The sequence below is a fragment of the Astyanax mexicanus genome, chromosome 10 (genome assembly GCF_023375975.1).
Source record: "Astyanax mexicanus isolate ESR-SI-001 chromosome 10, AstMex3_surface, whole genome shotgun sequence".
Lineage (NCBI taxonomy): Eukaryota > Metazoa > Chordata > Actinopteri > Characiformes > Acestrorhamphidae > Astyanax > Astyanax mexicanus.
Genome location: NC_064417.1, coordinates 11,477,792 through 11,499,487, shown reverse-complemented (window position 1 = coordinate 11,499,487; position 21,696 = coordinate 11,477,792). Strand labels below are relative to the sequence as shown.

The 21,696-nt window shown below is 39.9% G+C and overlaps 1 protein-coding gene and 1 long non-coding RNA gene across 3 annotated transcripts in view; one reads left to right on the top strand and one right to left on the bottom strand.

The window, feature by feature from the left end:
• LOC125804701 (uncharacterized) overlaps nt 1-21,696 on the top strand; it is a 338,968-nt gene that overhangs the window by 103,370 nt on the left and 213,902 nt on the right. The gene's annotated exons all lie outside the window — the stretch shown is intronic.
• LOC103044112 (receptor-type tyrosine-protein phosphatase beta) overlaps nt 1-21,696 on the bottom strand; it is a 117,819-nt gene that overhangs the window by 83,958 nt on the left and 12,165 nt on the right. The window lies entirely within an intron of this gene.

Below are 21,696 nucleotides of genomic sequence, written 5' to 3'. Positions count from 1 at the left end.
TTTCTGTCTCAGGAAGCCACTCAGGTGCTCCTGCAGTCTCTTGTCATCTCAAGACTTGACTACTGCAACTCTCTACTGGCTGGTCTTCCACTGTGAGCCACCAAACCACTACAATTAATTCAGAACGCGGCAGCACAACTCGGCTTCAATCTTCCGAAGTTCAGTCATGTGACTCCTTCGCTGCGTTCCCTCCACTGGCTCCCTGTTGCCGCCCGCATCCAATTCAAAACCCTAACTCTGGCCTACAAGGCAAAAAACGGACCAGCTCCTTCATACTTGATGGCAATGGTCAAAGCCAGATCTGCACCAAGAGCTCTTAGAGCTTCCAGTACGGCTCGGCTCGAACCTCCATCCCTCAAAACACACAGAAAACAAACATCCAGACTCTTCTCTGTGCTGGCACCAAGGTGGTGGAATGAACTTCCACTGGTTGTCAGAACTGAAGAGTCACTTGCGGTCTTCAAACGTCGACTGAAGACACATCTTTTCAAAGAGTTCCTTGACTAATCAAAAAAAAAAAAAAAGGTTCCTAGGGTTCTAAACACGATCAAGCTTTGTGTATTTCTTGATCCTAGTCTACAAACTAGCTTTGGATATTTGAAGAAACATTGAAGCACTGTTGTAAGTCGCTCTGGATAAGGGCGTCTGCTAAATACCATAAATGTAAATGTAATGTAAATGTAAATTCGCTCAGTGAAACAAAAACAAGAGAAATCTGTGCCTTTTCCGATGCATCTTCAAAGGCGATAGGTGCAGTTGCATACCTCAAGACAACAGACAAAAACGACCAAGTGAATGTTGGATTCATTCTAGGGAAATCTAAACTGGCACCTCAGGCTGGACCCACTATTCCCAGGCTAGAGCTATGTGCAGCCGTGTTAGCTGTGGAAGTGGCAGAGCTTGTAAAACAAGAAATGGGCTGCACACTGGATGTAGTGCAGTTTTACAGTGACAGCAAAGTCGTGCTTGGGTACATATACAATGAGTCAAGACGATTTTATGTGTATGTCCACAACACAGTTCTCAGAATAAGGCAGTCTACACGACCTGAACAGTGGCATTATGTGCCTACATCCGGCTGACCATGCCTCAAGGTCTGTTCAAGCAGCTAATCTTCCCAGCACCACTTGGTTCACAAGCCCTGCTTTTTTTTCGCAAAACCACAACTGTTTGTGAAACAAATCACAAAGAATACAACCTGGTCAACCCTGATGAAGATGCAGAGATCTGTCCCCAGGTAACAAGTTACTCCACCAGCATGGAAGGGAGGTTGCTTTCTCCTGAAAGATTTGAAAGATTCTCTTCTTGGAACACACTTCAAAGAGCTATTGCATTTCTCATTCATATAAGCCATTCCTTCAAGTCTAATTCCAGACCCTCTGAGTGCATTGGTTCGCATCACTGTGAGAAGTCTCAGACTGTTGCAGAATTGTCACAGGCAAGGAGTATTATTATACACAGTGTGCAGAGAACAGTCTTTCCTGAAGAGCACAGCACTCTCTCTCTCAAAGAGGCCTTGTACACAGGAAGAGTCCACTTGCCAAGCTCGACCCCTTCTTGGACAAAAGTGGCCTCATCAGAGTTGGTGGTCGGCTAAAACGAGCTAAACTAGAGAGTGGTGAGAAAAATCCTATCATTCTTCCTGGGAAGCACCACATCTCAACTCTTCTTATACGCCACTATTATCAAAAGGTTGAGCATCAAGGCCGAACGTTTACAGAGGGGGCCATTCGGGCTGCTGGATTCTGGCTGGTTGGTGGTAAAAGAGTCCTAAACAGTCTCTTGCATTCATGTGTTACATGCTGGAAGCTTCGTGGCAGGGCGGTGATACAGAAGATGTCAGATCTTCCAGAAGAGCAGCTGAGCAGAGCACCTCCATTCACATACACTGGTCTCGATGTCTTTGGCCCATGGACTGTTACAGCCTGACGTACCAGAGGAGGACACTCTTCCAACAAACGCTGGGCTGTGCTATTAACCTGTATGGGAACTCGTGCTGTGCACATTGAGGTCATTGAGTCTATGGATGCCTCCAGCTGTATCAATGCACTCAGGAGGTTTTTTGCAGTACGTATCTTGGATTCCATGCTAACACGTACCCATTCCTCACACCTCACTCATGAAGTCCTGTGCACACTTATGGCAGAGGTATCAGCCATCATTAACTTGTTCCTGTTTTCTTGGACATTGACTCTCCATTTATTCTTACTCCAGCAATGTTACTCATTCAAAAGACAAGTGCTCCACCTCCACCTGGGACTTTCACTGACAAGGACATGTACAAAAAGCAGTGGCGCCATGTTCAGTGTCTGGCGAACCAATTTTGGAACCGTTGGAAACAAGAGTACATGCACACCTTGCAAGTTCGTCACAAATGGCAAGAGTCACTACCGAACATCCAAGTAGGAGATCTTGTGCTGTTGAAAGACAGTCATACAGCTAGACTCGACTGGCCAATGGCATTGGTTACTGCCGTATTCCCAATGATGATGGAAAAGTTCGAAAGGTTGAGCTCAAGGTGACTAAACAAGGAACATGCAAGACACTCTTGAGACCAGTGCAAGAGCTCATCCTGTTACTTCGGATGGAGGACTAATGTTTAATTGTAATGTTCAAATATGACATATTTATAGATGCCAGGCGGGGAGTGTTCGGTCTTTGATTTAGGTGAAATAGAACCACTAGTATGGACTCTTAGTTTGACAGAGGTGAAATAGCACCCCCTATTGAGGACTCTTAGCTTGACAGAGAAGTAAAAGAGGAAGTGGTTTAGTTCAGCACTGCAAACAGCCACATTTTGTTGTTTCGAGTTCATCTGCTGCAATCCTTGTTGTTTTTGTCACCGAAAGCATCGTCTGTAAGTGTATATGATGTTAGACAGATTTCTGATTAAGAATTGATGGTTATTTTGTACATTATATATTTAATATCTTTTATTAACAAGTCATGATGCAACTGCATTTATGCCTTCTTTATATCACTACATGTGTTTTGAGTTTAACCTCAGAAGTTTATCAATAACTAAATTATATCTGTATGTTTATCTTGTTTGTTAAGAAAGTTCATTAATGGAGTACTGGCTTAGACCTGTTAAGTTATGCTCTAAATATGTAGCTAATCATGCAGATCCAATACTTATGTTTTGTTTTGTTATTTTTCTCTTATAGTTTTACTCCTATTCCTATTTAGAATTTCTAGTATGAATAGCCAATAGGAGCTGTACTGGTACTATTGACAGAAGTAGTCCTAAATGAACATATCCAAAAGGTAGGAAGGTTATACACACGTTAAGTGAGGGTCCAGGTCTTATCGATATATGGGGCCCTATCGTACACCCTGCGCAAGGCATGTAGCATGGCTCGTTGCCATCATACACCCCGTCAACAGTCTATTTTTATGCCTTGCGCACGCGTCCTTAAAATAGCAATGGACTTTTGTAATATATTAAAGCCGATGGCCGTGGTTGTCTGGAAATGAGGTGTTTTCAGGTACCTTTTTTGGCGTGTTTCTATCTTGGCGGCGGAAAAACAGATTGATCCTGTGAAAGGATCCTGTGAATGTGATCACCCTGGGCCCTAAAAATAATATTTACTTAAAAATCTGCACAGTAACTATAAATTATTATTAGATATATTTATTTCTGACAGTTAAAATTTATATTTATGTTTGGTACACAGACTTAATGACTGTAGATTAATATAGCAGATATATGTATTCTGCTGTTTAAGAATTTCAACAGATGCTTATTCTCACTCAAATGCTGGAGTTTTTGAAACAAATAATTAAAATAGAAAAGCACTTTGACTGAACATAAATTTATTTTATTTCACTTTGCTATTATTTAACTGAATTTCACTTTTTATATCTGAAAACATAAAGCACATTGTCATCCTGGCGTCTGAGGCTGCCCACCAATTATATAAAACTCAAAACATTTGAAATACACAGAAATATAAAGCTATATGTTAGCATTTGTTTCTTTTTACCAGGGCAAATGTATTTAATTATTAAATATATTAATTAAGCTCTTCCAGCGCCCTAAAATGTCAGGCATGCAAAGCAAAGCTTGCAGCATTGCGCGCAGAATAACCTCTGAGCTCACCTGCAACCCGTGTCCTTATATCTAACATCACCCGTTTATTAAAAACTATGTAATAATGAGAGAACTAGCCTGGTTTGGCAAGTTCGCTAGCTCAATGAAAACAAACCCCCTTGGCTGCAAAAATACAGCATTTGAGCACGTTTTGTCTTTTCGGAAGCAAGTGTTTATGTTTTTAAATAACCGGGAGCAGTTTCTAGATGTGAGTTTCCGTTGCAAGTACAGCGACGGATCATATATAGTTTTCGCCAGCACCGAGCAGCAGGGCGGCTCACAGAGGGAGCAGCAGGCAGGCAGTAGCAGGGGAGGGGAGGACACGGAGGTTTTAGTGTCTGATAATGTGATTGCACCTGTACAAGTTATTGAACCTAGCACTGATACAGAGTTAACTGACAATATCAGCGCAGAAACACATGATCAGCCCTCTTGTAACACTGCTGACACCAGCACCCACCAAAAGGCCAAGTGTAAAACTAACAGGCCTGTAGAGGAGGAGGAGGAGAAGGAGGAGGAAGTGCCATCTGTGGGGCAACACAGCACAGTGAGCTCTGCTCAGGATGAACAAGTGGCTGCTGTGGAAGAAGCTGAGTTAGTTTCTGAGGATGAGAGTGTGTTTTCAGACTGCTCAGGCCTGCCTGATATACCAGCTGTTTTGCTTAGTCAGCCAGCTAGTTCACATGAGACATTAACTGAATCATCTGGTCAGGCAGATGATGTATATTCTATTGATGTAATTAATAATTTCTTACGTGCTACAAAAGGTAAACAAAACGTATGTCTGAGCCACTTTTTTCCTGACTCAGATAAATTTCTCAGGTCAGTCCAGCATGCTACTAAAACCAACACTCTTCAGGTGCTCTCACCCAAGAGACTCAAGAAGTGGACCACAGTGGTGCCGAAGTCTCACTTAAAAGTGACATGAAACACTTCAAGTATTTAGTATAATTCACAAGATGTATTTTCACTCAAACAAATTTGATAAGTTTAACAGTTGTCAGTGAAACTGAATTAAAGTAATAAGTAATCTAAATCTTTTCCCAGCGCTGAAAGTGACGTCACGAGGTTGGTTCCCGAATGCCTAACTAACATAAACTATTAGCCTACAGTAATTTAGTTCCTCAATAGATAATAAAAGCCAAACCAAAAATCGTTGCAAAGGGGGGGCACTTTTGTATTGCCCCTGGGTGTAGTAAAATTTTATAGGGTGAAAGATTCACTTTCACTTTCATACCTCGCCTCTTAAGAAGACAGTTGTTCTTCGGCGGTGGCTAGCGGCGCTGAAGCGTGAGAATCCTCCGGTTAGCTGCAATGCTAGGGGTTAGGAGCGAGCATTTTCTAGACCAGGACTATGTGGAGCATTACAGCTGGACAAATAAGCTGAAGTCCGGCGTTTTTTTTTTTTCCTCTGTTTTTGGAGGCGGCAGGGTTTCTGCACGGACCTCACGTAGAGAGAGAATAGACACCCCCAAAACGTCTCTCTCTCAGAAAAGCATCTGAAAATTTCTGCTAAGGTTTATACAGGAAAGATCTCTGAGCAAATGCTCCATGTTAGCCTAGTTCAGCTTTGTCTTCATCCATGATCTCCACAAACAACAAGCTCTTTCCAATAGCTGGGCTCTTCAACCAACCAACCTCATGACGTCACCAGGGCTGCATGGGCAACATGGCGGCGCACTAGAGTAAACGTAACAAACAAATATATTATAATTTAGTGTGTAAACATTTTATATAAAAAATTACCCCCAAAATAAATTACATTATATTTAATCCTTTAGAAAACTTGTACAAACTGAAATGTTTCATGTCCACTTTAAACAACTCTGATGGTTAGATCCTCTCTGACACAGTCTTTGGTGATACTGTTCTCTGGTTCTTCATGCACACCTTACATGTAGGCTCCTTAATTATCAATGGTGCGAGGGACGTGTATTCAGCTCAGTGTATTCAGGATGCTTTGTTTGTGCTGGGAGGGGACTGGAATTGCACTTTGGACACGACTGGGGAGGAGCAGCACAGGCTATCAGCTAACATTTGAAAGGGGGTTGTTACTGATTTTAATTTGGTTGACTGTCGGAGGGTTAAACACCCTACCCTTAGACTGTTCACTTGGCTTAAAACTATAGAGGATAGACTGAGTGCAGCACGCCTTGACCGGTTTTATATCTCGAATTCTTACTATAACAGACTTGTTGATGCTCAAATTATGCCAGTTAGTTTTTCTGACCATAGTTTGTTTTGTTCATCTGGTAATTTCAACCTGCTATAGAAGGGATGCTTACTGGAAATGTAATGTGAGGCTTCTACAGGATGAAGCATTTTGCTCTGGTTTTCAGGATTTTTAGAGTAAACACATTCATCCCTTGTACATGTCCGATCGTTGTCTATCCTATGACATGAGGGACATATGTAAAAGGACAGTTGAATTTTACTCTGATTTGTACAGAGCAGAGACTTGTGATAATGCATATGTCAACACGTTACTGGCAGATCTGCCTAAACTGACTTTGGGGGATAGAGACTCTTTGGAGCTCCCACTAACACTGGATGAGCTCAAAACTGCTTTTCAAATGTCCCCGGGACGCTCTCCTGGAATTGATGATCTGCCCGCTGAATTTTATAAGACTTTTTGGGAACAGATTGGGCAGGACTTATTTTTAATGCTGACAGAATGTATGCGAAACGGAGAGCTGTGTGATGGAAGGTGTTTATTGAAATGATTCATAATCAATGACGTGTGATGATTCATAGACAATGACGACTATTAATGATATTACTTTTTGTTCTATGCGATGATAATGTGTACTGTGAACATTCTACCCTCAGTGAGCTTTTTTGAAATGCTGAGTAAGAGTTTTCTCTATCTGGCTATGTGTATGTGTTAAGGAATGCACGTCACAGTTGTTCTACAAATTCTGGCGCCAGGGTCATCTTCCTTTCTGCTTGCAATGTTTTGAGAACCAGCCTGATATGCTCACTAAGGGATTATGTCATATCACATGTCAGAAGAAGTTGACGTGTCACAATGGTGGCACTGTGCCCATAATTGGGAAGTAAGGGATGGGAGGATCTAAAAGGTATAAAGAGAGCTTGGCACCTCTTGCAAGGCAGGAGTTCACTCTGTATTCATTACGTGTGGCTTCTCAATAAATCTTGTTACTCATTCTGATCAAGACTCAGAGACTCTGAATATTTCTTTCTTCCTGTCATTATTTTCCACCACAATTTGGCGTCACGAACAGGATGAGCATGGTCTTGCGGCGGAGGGGGAGAGACTAGCACCTGCCGAGGACGCTCTCCAGCAAAACAGCTGGGCCCCAGAAGCAAGGGAAAATTCCACAGAATAAGGACGAAGTACCGCGGGGGTAGGTGCGGCCTCTCACCCCTCACTCGCAAAATCCAGGCCTCATCGACAAACATTGGTGGTGAGTGACAGGTTAACTAATTTACTCATTAAGAAAATTTTAAATACAAAATTTTGTTCTTAAATTAATTTACTCCCCTCCATCCTTCCTTCAGCACTCCGCCCTGGACAGTGAATAGTTACATGACGGTGTACAAGACTAGCCTGGTCGTGAGGCCTTTATTGATGTATGTAAATATATCTTTAAAGTAAAGAGAAGACTAGCCTGGTCGTGAGGCCTCTATTGATAGACGTGTCATTAGAGTATAGGTCCCGGGACCGTGGGGAGGAGTGCATAAAATAATACTAATAGTACAGGGTACTGATTGTGTATTAAGCAGGGATAGAAGAAGGAAGGTGAGACGTGATTATTGGGGCTAAATTACTCTGAGTCATTAAAATCGAATGAGAGAACAAAATGGGATCCCAAGTAACTAAAGAATTGAAATTTAATCCAAAAATTCATGACGCAGCTCTTTTCAATCAAATGAGCCAAGACTATATGTGTATGTCTGTGTGTGTGTGTGTTTATGTAGTGTTGTTCAAAGGTTTGGAATCATTAGCATATTAACCCAATATACATATATTAAAGTAGGGCAGAATATTGAGCCATGCTGGTACTCTTCAATGTAACATGTTTCATTATCTCTATGGAGAATGCTGTAGAATTCGGAGGATGGCAGTTTAGTGAATATGTGAGACTGCTTCATGTTTAAATAGTAGTGATGAGTTATGTATAAATGTCCACATTGTGAAAGTCATCCCTGATTGAAACAGAAAAGAGATGAGGATTCCAGGCTTTTGATACAATGTGTGTGTGTGTGTTTCTGCGTGTGTTGAATAAAGCAGTGAGAGAGATAGACAAAACATCTCTTCTCTGCTATCTTCTATCACATTTGGTGTGCGTGTCTGTGTGTGTGTAAGTGTGTAGGTTTCTAACATTTGTCTAACTCTGATATTCTATAAACTAATCTAATGATGAATATAATGTGTGTGTGGCTGTGTCAGAATCGCTCCCTATTCCAGAAATAGTGCACTATATAGTGTAAAACCATTTTTGCAATACTGTTTAAAAACCGCAGCAGTACATTCTGTTCCCTATATAGTTCACTATGAAAAACCTAATGCATCACAAAATTTAGAAATTCCAAAATATACTATAATGCAATGCAGTGCTGTTGTATCAGACGTCCTCAGAGCAGGACAAACATGCTTTATTGTTTGGTTGTTCCATAATTCGTTTAGTAAATAGAAAATGCTACATAGTGAAAGAGTTAATGAGTGAGCCATTCTGAACACAGCTTCTGTCTTCATGTGGTTTAGGCCTTTTCTATTATTATTCTTTTTTATTGAGACTGATTTCAGCTCAGTCTCAGCTGAATGAGATTTAAAGAATACACATATCTAATTTCTCTAGTGGTTCTCATGTATCTCAGTCTATGCTGATCTTTTGAGTCTCTTAATGAGGATAGTAGATTTTAGAAACCAGTAAGAAAAGACCTTACTTTCTTTGGAAAGGTTTAATTTGACAAACTTAATATTGTATCTATTACGAGCTGCAGTGAATTGGGTCTCTCTTTCTGACTTTTAAACAAGGAGACATCAGATGTTTTTAAAAATATATATATATATGGAACTTTCTGTTTTGCTTTCCATATGTTTTCTATTTCTCGCAATGAAGAACTTGCTTGCATATTCTTGGCTATATTTTGAGTCCCCATCAGAGCACAACAATATAATGTTAATGTTTATACAGTTTAGAAATATCAAGCATCGTTTGGCTGGAAATAATTTTTGTTTTAGTTATTTCATGAGGCTAAACAATTTTTAACCATGTTAGAATTCCTTTCAGGATTTCTTTTTTATTATTATTTTTTCTTTTAAGGTTTTTTTTGGAGGGATTTTTCTCTTTTGACTGATTGTTGCTCAGTGCTGTTTTCTGGGTGTTTGAGAAGGCGGGGGTGGTGCTCATCACAGGAGTTTTGACCCTCAGAGACAGGGTCCTCTGCAACAGTACTGTGAACATCATCTGAACCAGAGCACTTCATGAGGAGAGTCTCAGATGAGAGACTGTGTTTGGTCCAGCTGTCGGTCGATGGCTGGACTGCGTCTTCACCGGACCTGCTGTGATTGAAATGTTACAGCACTGGTCCAGGAAACTGGTTTCAGATCTGGAAGAACTGAGCGATCAGAGACCGCTTCAGACAGCACCTGCTCAACCATCAACACCACCCACCCCCAGCAGCCAATCAGCCCAGTGGATCCACCCCTCAGCCTGAGCCAGCAACAGAGACGTGAGACCAGATTTTTTATTTTTATGCCTGTTTACTTTTTTTCCATTAAAAGGAGTGATTTTTATTTAATTTTTTGATGTTTATGCCTCATGTAGAAAATGTTTGGTTAAACTTTAAATCTGGTGGTGACTCAAATTATGACTGTTTTACCTTTCTTTTTAAGAAAAAAAAAAGGGAGGTTTTAGCTTTTTTTGTTTCTCTTTTAAATAGTGTTTCTCATCAAAAACTTTGATGAATTAAAAATAATATCTAGTTCAGGAAAAAATCTTTAATTTCATTGTAAACAGTAGCCAAACATGGTTGCTGGGCAGATTAATACATTAGAGGCCTATCACACATTGGCCCTCAATTTTCACTGGAAAGTTTTTTTTTTTTAGGTTTACATTATGTAATTTATGTTGCCTAATGACTATGATTTGTATAAAACATTTTTAATAACAATCATCTCCATTAAGGCTTATGTAAGGGAAGTTGTTTACTGGCTTTTGACAAAATTAATACATATAAACTCAGATGTAGTTGTAACTAGCTAAAGTAACCAAGCATGCTGGCTTAAATAAAAATCAACCATTTAAAATCTTATTAATACATCAATGTAGACTATCAACTACAAAAAGAGCTTTGCTTGCTCCAAAGGTTTTTTAAAAATATATATATAGGGTAAGATAGAAATCTTTCTCTTATATGTGCATTAATATTAATGCTAAATTAATTCAATATATATAATAATAACTAGCTTGCTAAACCACCAGCTAACAGTCTTGCAACTATGCCAAACAAGTGAAACTTAAATATGTTTTTTATTTTTTGCAATTAATTTACAGGTAGCACAGTTCGCAAAATATATATTGGAACTGAACAAGGAAAATAAATATTAGGCCAATAACTTCAAACAGGACCACTGCAGCTCATAGCTTCAAAATCACTGTCATAGGAACTAGTTAGTCTAAACTTAGGTGGACCATCCCTACAACAGCTTGTGGACACAACTCCACACACATTTAAATTCTAACATCAGCCAAATGTTTTTAGACTCAAGTTAACAGATGGAAAATAAGTTTACGAAGGATATAGAGGAAATGCACTGACTGCATCATACTCATCAGTGTTTTGGAAGAACTGAACTCTCTACTTAATAACTAAAATAAAAAGGGGGTGTTTTATGCTCTTTGTGTGTTCGCCCTCAAATAACAGCACCAATAAGAATAAATATTATGAGCAATGCTTTAAGGATTTCTGAGTATGTGTAAAGTTGAGGATTGTTTGTCTACAGATTGGCATTAAGAATTTTGGCACATAACAAACTATTTTAAAATAAATAAAACTAAGATTAATCTGAAGTGCACAAATAAGTTTTAGATGTGCTTCAAAGGAAGAACTGGGTGATCCCTGATGGATATAAACTGATAGAGAGTTACAAATCTTTGGTGCATAAATACAGAATGCAACGCTAAATGTTCTCAACAAATGAGCTGGAATTGTCGATCTGTCAGGAGTCCTGATATATACTTAGCTGCTAAGCAGTTAAGAGATTTTTACACTTTTTACACTAAATGAATATTAAAATCCAATCTAAATAATCTTCTCTCTTTTTTATGTGTGTGAGTTAGAACTGTAGCTGCAGCATTTTGACCACGATGTAATTTGTAAATTGTAGAGAATAATAATTGTAATCCAGAGAATAATGCATTACAATACTCTAATCAAAACAAAGGTGTAGATCAGCTTCTCAGCATCTAGTGTAAGAAAATGTCTAATTAATGTATAAAAAATATATACATTATTGTGGTTGAAGATTAAATTAGACAATGTGAAAGGTTAAAAGAAAATATGAAGGCATTTGATAAATAAATGTTGAGACTATGTATTCTATAGTCTAGAGCGAAAACAGTGACAATGTTGAAAAACATTGACTTGATTTTAACACTTTTAAACTTCATGTTGTAATTCTGGAAAAAAAAAAAAAGAGAAAGTTAATGTAGTAAAATTTGTTTATGAATCTTCTCAGATCCATGGTGGGCATGACGAGGCAGGGAGAGTCCGGCGTGGGGACTGGTGTGCAATAGGCCCCAGCATGTCCACAGCTGAGATGAAGAAACACTTGTTCTCATACTCTGTATGCGGACACTTGTCATTACTCCCGGGGCTTCTTAGGCGTTATGTAGACCATCATGGAATCTTGGATGATTCCATTTGGTCTAGAAGGGGGGAGTAAAGGGTGTGATTGGAGATAACCACACCTTTACACTCTTATTCTTAAATGTTTTATACATTTATATATACAGTTATTATTTTTACTGTTCACTTTATAATTCACTTAATAACTTTATGATCTTTGCTCTCTTTTTAACTGTCACGGCGACACAAGGCTTTGGAGGTTGTTTGTACTTTTTCAGGAATCAGGAAGGTCAGAGTGTTTTCATCAACAATGAGAGCTGTGAGGAGAATGTGACCCTGAGTGGCAGAGAAGCTTCACTGCTGTTCTGCTGTTCTGGGACCAGTGCATATGAACTAGGAGACAACAAGTTATCTGAGTGAAGTGCTGGAAACCTCTCCTCAGATAGCCAGAAGATCTTTCCATCCACTCTTTTCCTCTGTCTCATCTTCTCACAGACTTTAGGACACTTAAGGACTGTCTGCTGTGTTCATGAAGCACACAGTGCTGAACAACATCATGATAAGAACTTGTTGCTCAGACAGGCTGGAGCTAATCACGTCATTAAAACTGGACAACATGCTGTTAACTGGACTCTGCTGACGTAATCATATTGATAAGTTCTGTACAATCACATGTCATTTGCAAAATGTATAACTGCTTGGATGAAGTATGAGGAATTCTCTCTGGCCCTCGACTGGCTTTAGTTTATTTCTTTCTTCTCTCTCTCTCTCTCTCTCTCTCTCTCTCTCTCTCTCTCTCTCTCTCTCTCTCTCTCTCGCGCGAATGTGTTGACCTATCGAGATTTTATTTGTTGATGTACTTTTACTCTTTTCTAATATATATCTATTAATTTTTGTTCCGCCATATGCAGAAGAAAGGCCACTTCCTGCAAGTTACAGTAGATACAATAGAGTTAGATACTGCATTTGGGCTAGACCGTTTGTTTAATGAAGATAAAGAAAATTAGCTGTAAAAAGAAAATTTCATTATTGATTCAGAATCAAAGGGGGGAGTGTGATGGAAGGTGTTTATTGAAATGATTCATAATCAATGACGTGTGATGATTCATAGACAATGACGACTATTAATGATATTACTTTTTGTTCTATGCGATGATAATGTGTACTGTGAACATTCTACCCTCAGTGAGCTTTTTTGAAATGCTGAGTAAGAGTTTTCTCTATCTGGCTATGTGTATGTGTTAAGGAATGCACGTCACAGTTGTTCTACAAATTCTGGCGCCAGGGTCATCTTCCTTTCTGCTTGCAATGTTTTGAGAACCAGCCTGATATGCTCACTAAGGGATTATGTCATATCACATGTCAGAAGAAGTTGACGTGTCACAATGGTGGCACTGTGCCCATAATTGGGAAGTAAGGGATGGGAGGATCTAAAAGGTATAAAGAGAGCTTGGCACCTCTTGCAAGGCAGGAGTTCACTCTGTATTCATTACGTGTGGCTTCTCAATAAATCTTGTTACTCATTCTGATCAAGACTCAGAGACTCTGAATATTTCTTTCTTCCTGTCATTATTTTCCACCACAGCTGCCACTCAGCTGCAGACGAGCTGTTTTGACACTTTTACCAAAGAAAGGTGACTTGTGTGATTTAAAGAACTGGCGTCCTGTGGCGCTGCTCTGTACGGATTATAAGATTTTATCCAAGACTCTGGCCAACAGACTGAAGAAGGTTCTTGATCCACCAGGATCAAGCCTACTGCATCCCTGGCCGCACTATAATGGACAATTTGTTTTTAACTAGGGATGTGCTGGAATTATCGAATTGCACCCCAGTTGACCTTGGCCTGATTTCTCTGGACCAAGAGAAGGCCTTTGACAAAGTTGACCACCACTATCTTTTTAACACATTATTGAACTTTGGCTTTGGTGAGAGCTTTATTAACTGTGTTAGACTGCTTTACACAGGTGCCTCCTGTCTGGTGAAAGTGTGAGGAGGTCTGACCCGGCCTATTGAACTGGGGAGAGGAGTGCGACAAGGGTGTGGGATGTCTGAATAAAATCAGAGTAAAATTAACATCTAATTCGTAGAAAGATTAACGGAGTGAGTATTCGTAATTCACCACACATCACAGAGACTGCTTATGCGGATGATGTATCTGTCTTCGTGCAAGACAGTGCGGACATACAGCAGCTTGAATTGTGTCTGAACATATACTCTGTGGACCATGGAGGAACACCATTCCACCACAGCTGCCTGGAGGCCTTCAGTGGACAAAGGCAGGACTTAAGGTGTTGGGTGTACACCTGGGCTCAGCAGAGGCAATCAAAAAGAACTGGGATGGTGTCCTGGACTTTGTTACAAAGAGATTAGCCCGTTGGAAATGGCTGTTGCCACAGATGTCTTACAGGGGGCGGGTGCGGATAACCAACAACCTTGTGGCATCCACCCTGTGGCACAGACTGGCTATCCTAAACCCACCTGCTGGTCTGTTAGAAGAGATACAGAGGAAGTTGGTGGCTTTTTTCTGGTCGGGTCAGCATTGGCTGAATGCACCCGTCCTTTATCTGCCCATGTGTGAGGGAGGGCAAGGCCTTATAGACCTGCAGATCAGAGTGGCGGCTTTCAGACTCAGGGCAGCCCAAAGGCTGCTCTTTGGGCTGGACCAAACCTGGAGGAAGACTGCACACCTACTACTCCAGAAAGCTGGAAACATGGGGCTGGATAGACATCTCTTCCTCATGTGCTCTGATGTCAGTGCTGTCAGTGCTTGTCTGATGACCTGAGAAGGCTTGTAGGCATTTTATAGGTCAGTGCTGAAAGCTTGGAGCCTGCTACAACACAAACGTGAGGGAAGGCTGCAGCCGACTCAGTGGATATGGGAGGAGCCGATTTTTTATAATCAACTGATCCTCCTTCGTTCTATACGGTCTACCGCCCTGATAAAGAGGTTCTTGAAGGCTGGGGTGAGTAAGCTGGGACACTTACATGTGGCCAGTGGTACTGGCTGGAAAACACCGGCGCTCCTAGCTCAGCAAACAGGAATCTTCACACAAAGGCTACTAGGACAGCTCCTGAATAAAGTAAAGGAAGCCCTCCCACAGCAAGTACAGGAGTTTCTGAACTTACCTCAAGAAGAGGCCACCCCATTCTTTCCCTCTCTCCGTGTGACTGCTGCGGATGAAAATTGGCAGGAGGGCAGGGGTACCCTACTGTCCTTTGTCTCACCAAAACTGAATCTGTTTGAGGAAGCTGATGTGAAGACCCTGTATGCGGCCTGCATAAAGGTGAGGCATCGAAAGGCTCTAGAAGAGGTGTGCGAGGATCAATGGCTTGGTCGGCTACAAGATGCGAGCACTACTGGATTTAGATGGAGAATCTTGTATAAACTTTCACTGCCCAAGAGATCTGGAGATCTTCAATGGAGGATTATACACGGGGCCATAGCTACCAACATGCACACTGCTCACTTCGTTTAGGGGGTGGATATCCGCTGCCCTTTCTGTTTCCAGACTGAGACTGTACAGCACTGGTTCATTGGCTGCTCTCGCCTAAACCTGCTGTTTGGACTTTTGCATAGACTCTGGGCCTAGATACACCTACACACAGAGATTTAAGTGCTGCCTGGTGAACTTTTTGTTTGGCCAGGCTAAACTGGCAATCTGGCTCATCAAGAAAGGAATAAAATAAGAGAACTCGGTCTCACTGATCCACATGTGATGCTGAAGAGTCTGATCACTGCACGTTTAAAAGTGGACTTTGCTCAGTGAATGATTTAGCATCATTTGAGAACATGTGGTGTGTGGGTGAGGCACTGTGTTGTGGATAGGGAACTGGAGGTGTGGGTGTGATTTATCTACTTTTTGTATCACATTTTATTTAATTTAATGTGTGAATGTTTTGTTCTTAAAGTACTGTTTAATAAAGCCATGGTAAAATTCAAAGTCTCTCTCTCTCTTTCTCTCTTTCACAGCGCGGAGCTGAATTCAGCTCAAAATAATACAAAACTCAGTTCAGTTAAATAAAAATAAGTAAGGACCTGTAAGTTCATCAAATAAAGGATAGGTTGAGGTTTTGATGAGCTGTTTCAATGATTTGAAACTGAAACTAACTGAAACTGAAACTTTTATTATTCTGCACACTATCAGAAAGCCTGTGATTGTTTTATATTTTATATTATTCATTTATTTTATTCATTTTAATTATTTTATTAATCAAATTATTAAATATATATACATATTAAAAAGATATACATTCTTTACTTTTTATGTAAATTTTTATGATCTTTTTAAAATGTCCTATTTTTCCTTTTTTGTGTATATATTTTATTTGTCTATAGTAAATGTCAGTTTTTATTTCTATTTTTTATTTTTTAATCACTTTTAAACTGTAAATGAGGGTCCCTATCCAGTGTAAATAATCAATTGCTTGATTAGTATTCAGTGTTGCAAACCCAGTTTTTACATAAACAATAAACAGAATAAAGAATAAAATAACTTTACTCTTCCCTAAGCTGCTGGTGTATCTTCACAGCCTGAGGCGCAGTCAGTTTCCTATTTATTTATTTATTTACCTTTATTTACCTTTATTTAACCAGGGTAGTCACATTGAGATTAAAAATCTCTTTTACAAGTGAGCCCTGGACAAGACAGCAGCACAAAAACACAAATCAACTAATCTACACCCTTATAGCATAGAGAAGTAAATACACACATACAAACAAAATACTTTAACAAGAACAAGCATTTGTATAAACATTTGTGACAGATGATTTAAATTCTCTCAGTGAGATAAACCGATCTAATCTAAAATGTTTCTGAAGATCATTCCAGGTTGAAGGTGCGTCATAACTGAAAGACTTCTTTCCAAATTAAGACCAAACAGCAGGAATATCCAGTGTTATATAACTACTAGAGCGTAAATTATACAAAGAACTGTTTCTTATCAAAAATTCAGACAAGTATGAGGGAAGCTGACCAATAATTCCTTTATACACAAAAACTGCCCAATTTATTTGGCGTCTTACTGATAGTGGAGCCCAACCTGTCATTTCATACAGTTTACAGTGATGCATTAAGAAATTGGCACTTGTTATAAATCTCAATGCGGAATAATAAACAGAATCCAGCGATTGCAGTGTCGTCTTTGGGACAAGTCTGTACATTATATCCTTATAATCTAAAACTGGTAAAAAGGGTGCTTCAACTATTTTTTTCTTAGCCTGTTGAGTGAAGCAAGAGCGGTTCCTAAAATAAAATCCAAGTTTCAACTTTAGCTTTTTAGTGATATACTCAATATGTGTTTTAAAAGAGAGCTTATCATCTAGCAAAATGCTTACTTATTTATAAGATGAAACTAAGTCTATTGACTTACCAGACAGCGTACATATTTGAGAGACATGTAGGTCATGTGTCAGATTTTTGGAAAACAGCCTATATTTTGTTTTCTGAAGGACTAATCGTAGATCATTAAGATTATGCTGAAATGTCACAAATGCTTCCTGTAAATTTGAAAGGGCTTGTACTGGTGATGAAGCACAGCTATAAATAATAGTATCATCTGCATAAAAGTGCATATTGCCGTTGGAAATATCACTACTTAGATCAGGGGTGTCAAACTCATTTTGGCCGAGGGCCACATTGGCATATTGGCTGTCCTCTGAGGGCCAGATGTAACTTATAAATGTAATAAAATGTAACCAAATGTAATATGAAATGAATGTAATTACTCCTTAATGTTAAATAACTCTCAATATATGATTTAGCATTTTACAAAAAAGCAACTGACTGCAACCGCCTTGCATCAAACTAGATGCTTAATTACAAAAACTACATAAACACATAAAACCTGCAAACACTAAATACATTGCAACAGCTACACATATAAATAATAGAGATGGAAAGATCGATCGGCAGTGTATCTGTATCGGCTGATTTTCAGCCAAAATACGGTATCGGCGATCAGCAGATATTCCTCTGATTTTAGCCGATCTGACCACCATTCGACCACTAACCGGATAATACAGCTCTCTACAGTTCCCAACCAGCTACCAGCAGCAGTTTAGAGCAGCTGTCACTGCTCGGATTACATTATAAACAGGTCAGTTAGCGCGATGCTAACCTCAGGATGTTTATAACTACGGAGTTTAGTGGACACACCACGGCTGCAAGGTTAGACTGTTGAAGGCTACTGAAGACTAATAAAGGCTATTGGAGGTTATTGAAAGGGTTATTGGGGGCAGAAATCAGTAAAGGCTGGTTAGATAAGTTATTCACGTCCTCGTCCTTTGCTGTGGTGAAACTGTGACTAGCGCTCTCACAGTGATGTTTATTAACGTCATTAAAACAGATTTTGTCAGGTATTGTCTAATAAATATTTACACATAACTTATATCTCTTCTGAAAAGCTTTTATTTTAATTTAATCTGTACCAGGTTTGCCTGGCACCTGTGTGGCATTAATGTGGCATTTGGCCCCGCCCAATATCGGTATCGGCCATCGGCCCATCGTGGTGAAAGACGATCGGCGATCGGAATCGGCCCCAAAAATCCTGATCGGTCCATCTCTAATAAATAAGTATGTAATGAACTTAAAATACAAATGCTGGCGTAGATTGTACTCTTTAATAACTGACACTGCTTCGTAACACAAAAAGGCATACCGGTCTTTCGCCTTGAAGCACAGCCGTCCGTCTGCATCAACTTTTCTTTTTCTGGACATTATGGGATAAACATTTGTATGTCTCAATTCCACCCGCGAAGTTACGCCTTCCCTCCGGCAGGGTTTCCACATCAATGACTACACTGCCTTGTAGTGGAAGTAAGCCGTAACTTTGCGGGTAACACAATCGACAAGCATTGTGGGAAATGTAGTTTTTGGTCAAAGCACGCTTCTGACCTATTTATTATAGACACTAAGATCTTACAAGCTCTCGCGGGCCACATAAAAGGACGTGGCGGGCCACATTTGGCCCGCGGGCCTTGTGTTTGACACATGTGACTTAGATTATTTATATATATATAGTAAACAACAAGGGGCCTAAAATAGAACCCTGTGGCACTCCAGCACTGATAGTCATCTTATCTGAAAGAACCCCCTCAAAGTACCCGCTGACATCTGTTACTTAAGTAATTATTAAACCAACCAACCGCACTATCGGACAGTCCAATACTAGAACAATAGTATATCATGATTCACGGTGTCAAATGCTTTTGATAGATCTACGAATAGGGCAGCACATGATTCCCTACAATCAAGAGCACGAATTACATCATTAATACTTGGGTGGTAGCTGTAGTGGTACTATGTTTTTTCCGAAAACCAGATTGAGAAACATGCGCTCTTAAAATAGGAATGAACAGAAGCCAGCGCGCACCTGTGTCTTAAAGAGGATGGATACTGACACACTGATTGGCTTATTTCACTACGCCCAAACCCATGAATAATTAAGGGAATTAAAACACACCCTTTGTGCTGTTGGAGCTGTGCAAGGCGTATTTTTCGCGTTCTCAAGATACCAAAGACACAGGACACGCCCCTAAATCCAGCTGTGCAAAACGCAATTACCTAGTGCGCTATAGATAGTTAAAATAGGGCCCATGGAGGTTAATTTATCCAAAGAAAGACAGTATATCTTCTTTTCCCATCTTCATGAATCATAATTGCGGATCTACCGATCATCGTCACCATCATTGCCTTCATTGTCTTCATCATCATAATCATCTTTGCCATGATCTTCCTCCTCCGAACCATCATCGACCTACTTCTCTTCCCTTCCCCGGGTCAAGTTGGACCGCCATGGGCACCCAGTCTACCTTTATTGGTCGCACCTGCTATGTGACGCGGAACAGTGGCCTTCTCTTTGGGGCCTTTAAACTACATCAGGCGCATCATTCCACAACTCGTTTGACACCATACTCCACTTCAACCGATTTTGACTCCCTGGACCTCATCCTCTACGCTGTTATTCCCGTACACTCCATATTTGGATAGGCTGGCAGCACCTCAAAACACCTTACTTAATTACTTCCCTATCTTTCTTTCCCTAGACCTCCACACTGCCTTCATCATCTTGCCAGCATTTGTTCTTATTCATTCTTCCTTTTACCTCTCAGCCCTAATTACCTCTCTGCCTTAATTCTTCCTCAACTGCTACTCCGATCTCCTCACCCTTTCCAACCACCACCTATTCTTTGTTCATCAGAGAAGTCAACGAGAGTATGCGCTCTAAATAAGCTTCGCTTATTATATTCTGTCTTACTGCATTCTATGCGCTGTGCAGGTTACATCTCTCCCTTCACTCCACAACACCTTAAAACCATTTCCTCCCTTCTAGTTATGTAAATCTGCTCTCACAATTGTCTGGCAGATCTCACTATCCTAGATTAAGTACCCTTATCCTCAAATCATACACATAAATTCACCAGCTCGAATTAGCTCATCCTCCGGCTCTCCCAAGGATCACACATCCCAAATTCTCCAACTAGAGATCACGCTCTTCCAGCGAAGCTGCCCCGAACTCCTGCCCAACCATCTGAGTTCACTCCCCCTTCACTTTTCCTTCTCTTTCAGTTAAGTAACTTAATTAACTTAATTTTGGGAGTTTGATCAACGCCCTTACTCCTCCCACCCTCCGACCTATATAAACCGTCACTTCCTATTTTACCTGCTTGTTGAACAACCTCGCACCCACCTCCTCCCCATCTTCCTCCTTCATTTATTTTCTCCCTTTCTCTTCCCATATCTCTTTGTGTGGGGGGGCTTCAGCTTCACGCTTTTCCAGCAAAGCTGCCCTGAACTCCACCCTAATCATTTGAGTTCACCCCCCTTCTCTTTTCCTTCTCTTTCAGTCAAGGGTGTGGGGAAATACTAGCAAAGAAATATTTAAAATGCAGTTGGCTTGAAAGATTTAAAATTCAATTTAAAGATAAACGTATGTAGGGGGTACAATTATAGCACAGACATCTTTAAAAAGGAAACAAAACAAAAAATATTACAGTTAGAAAGAGAAATATTTGCACTCTTTTAGCCCGACAGTCATCTGTACACATCTTCTAGTCATGAAGGATTTGATCATTTCTTTAAAGACCTATCTATAACTCAGCTGACAGCAGAACAAATTGAGGATCTAGGGTCATCAATAACAGAAAAGGAAATTCAGGCAGCTTTTCTCTCTATGAAAGTCAGTAAATCACTGGGGGTGGACAAATTTCCGTCTGAATATTATCAAACATTCGTTGATCTTCATGGTTTACAGGGAACCATTAAAGATCGGATCACTACCAGGTATATTTAATCAGGCCTTAATTACCTAAAATATAAGACATAACAGAGCCCTGAAACTTTCACCCAGTCAGTTTGATTAACATAGACTTTACAATTCTTACTTAAGAATACACATCGAGGTATATTCAGAATTGCCAGAGTACAAGATTATTTTGCATAAATGCCAATTTTGCTTTTGAAATGCCAATAAGCAAGTGCATGTTAGCAAGACAAGTGGATGGCAGGAGAAAGACATTTGTTTGACACAGTATGTGCACAGTATGGGACAGGTTTACTGGATTATATTCTATCTATAATTCTCAAGGTTAAAATAACACCATGTATATGTATTGGTATATATGTGAACTGAAGAAATATTTTGTTTTGTTTTATTATTATTATTATTATTATTATTATTATTATTATTATTATTATTATTATTATTATTATTATTATCATATAATATCATGTAAGTTTACTGTGGTGCTGCACAGCTCTTAAGGTTGTGGAGAGTTGATGGGCAC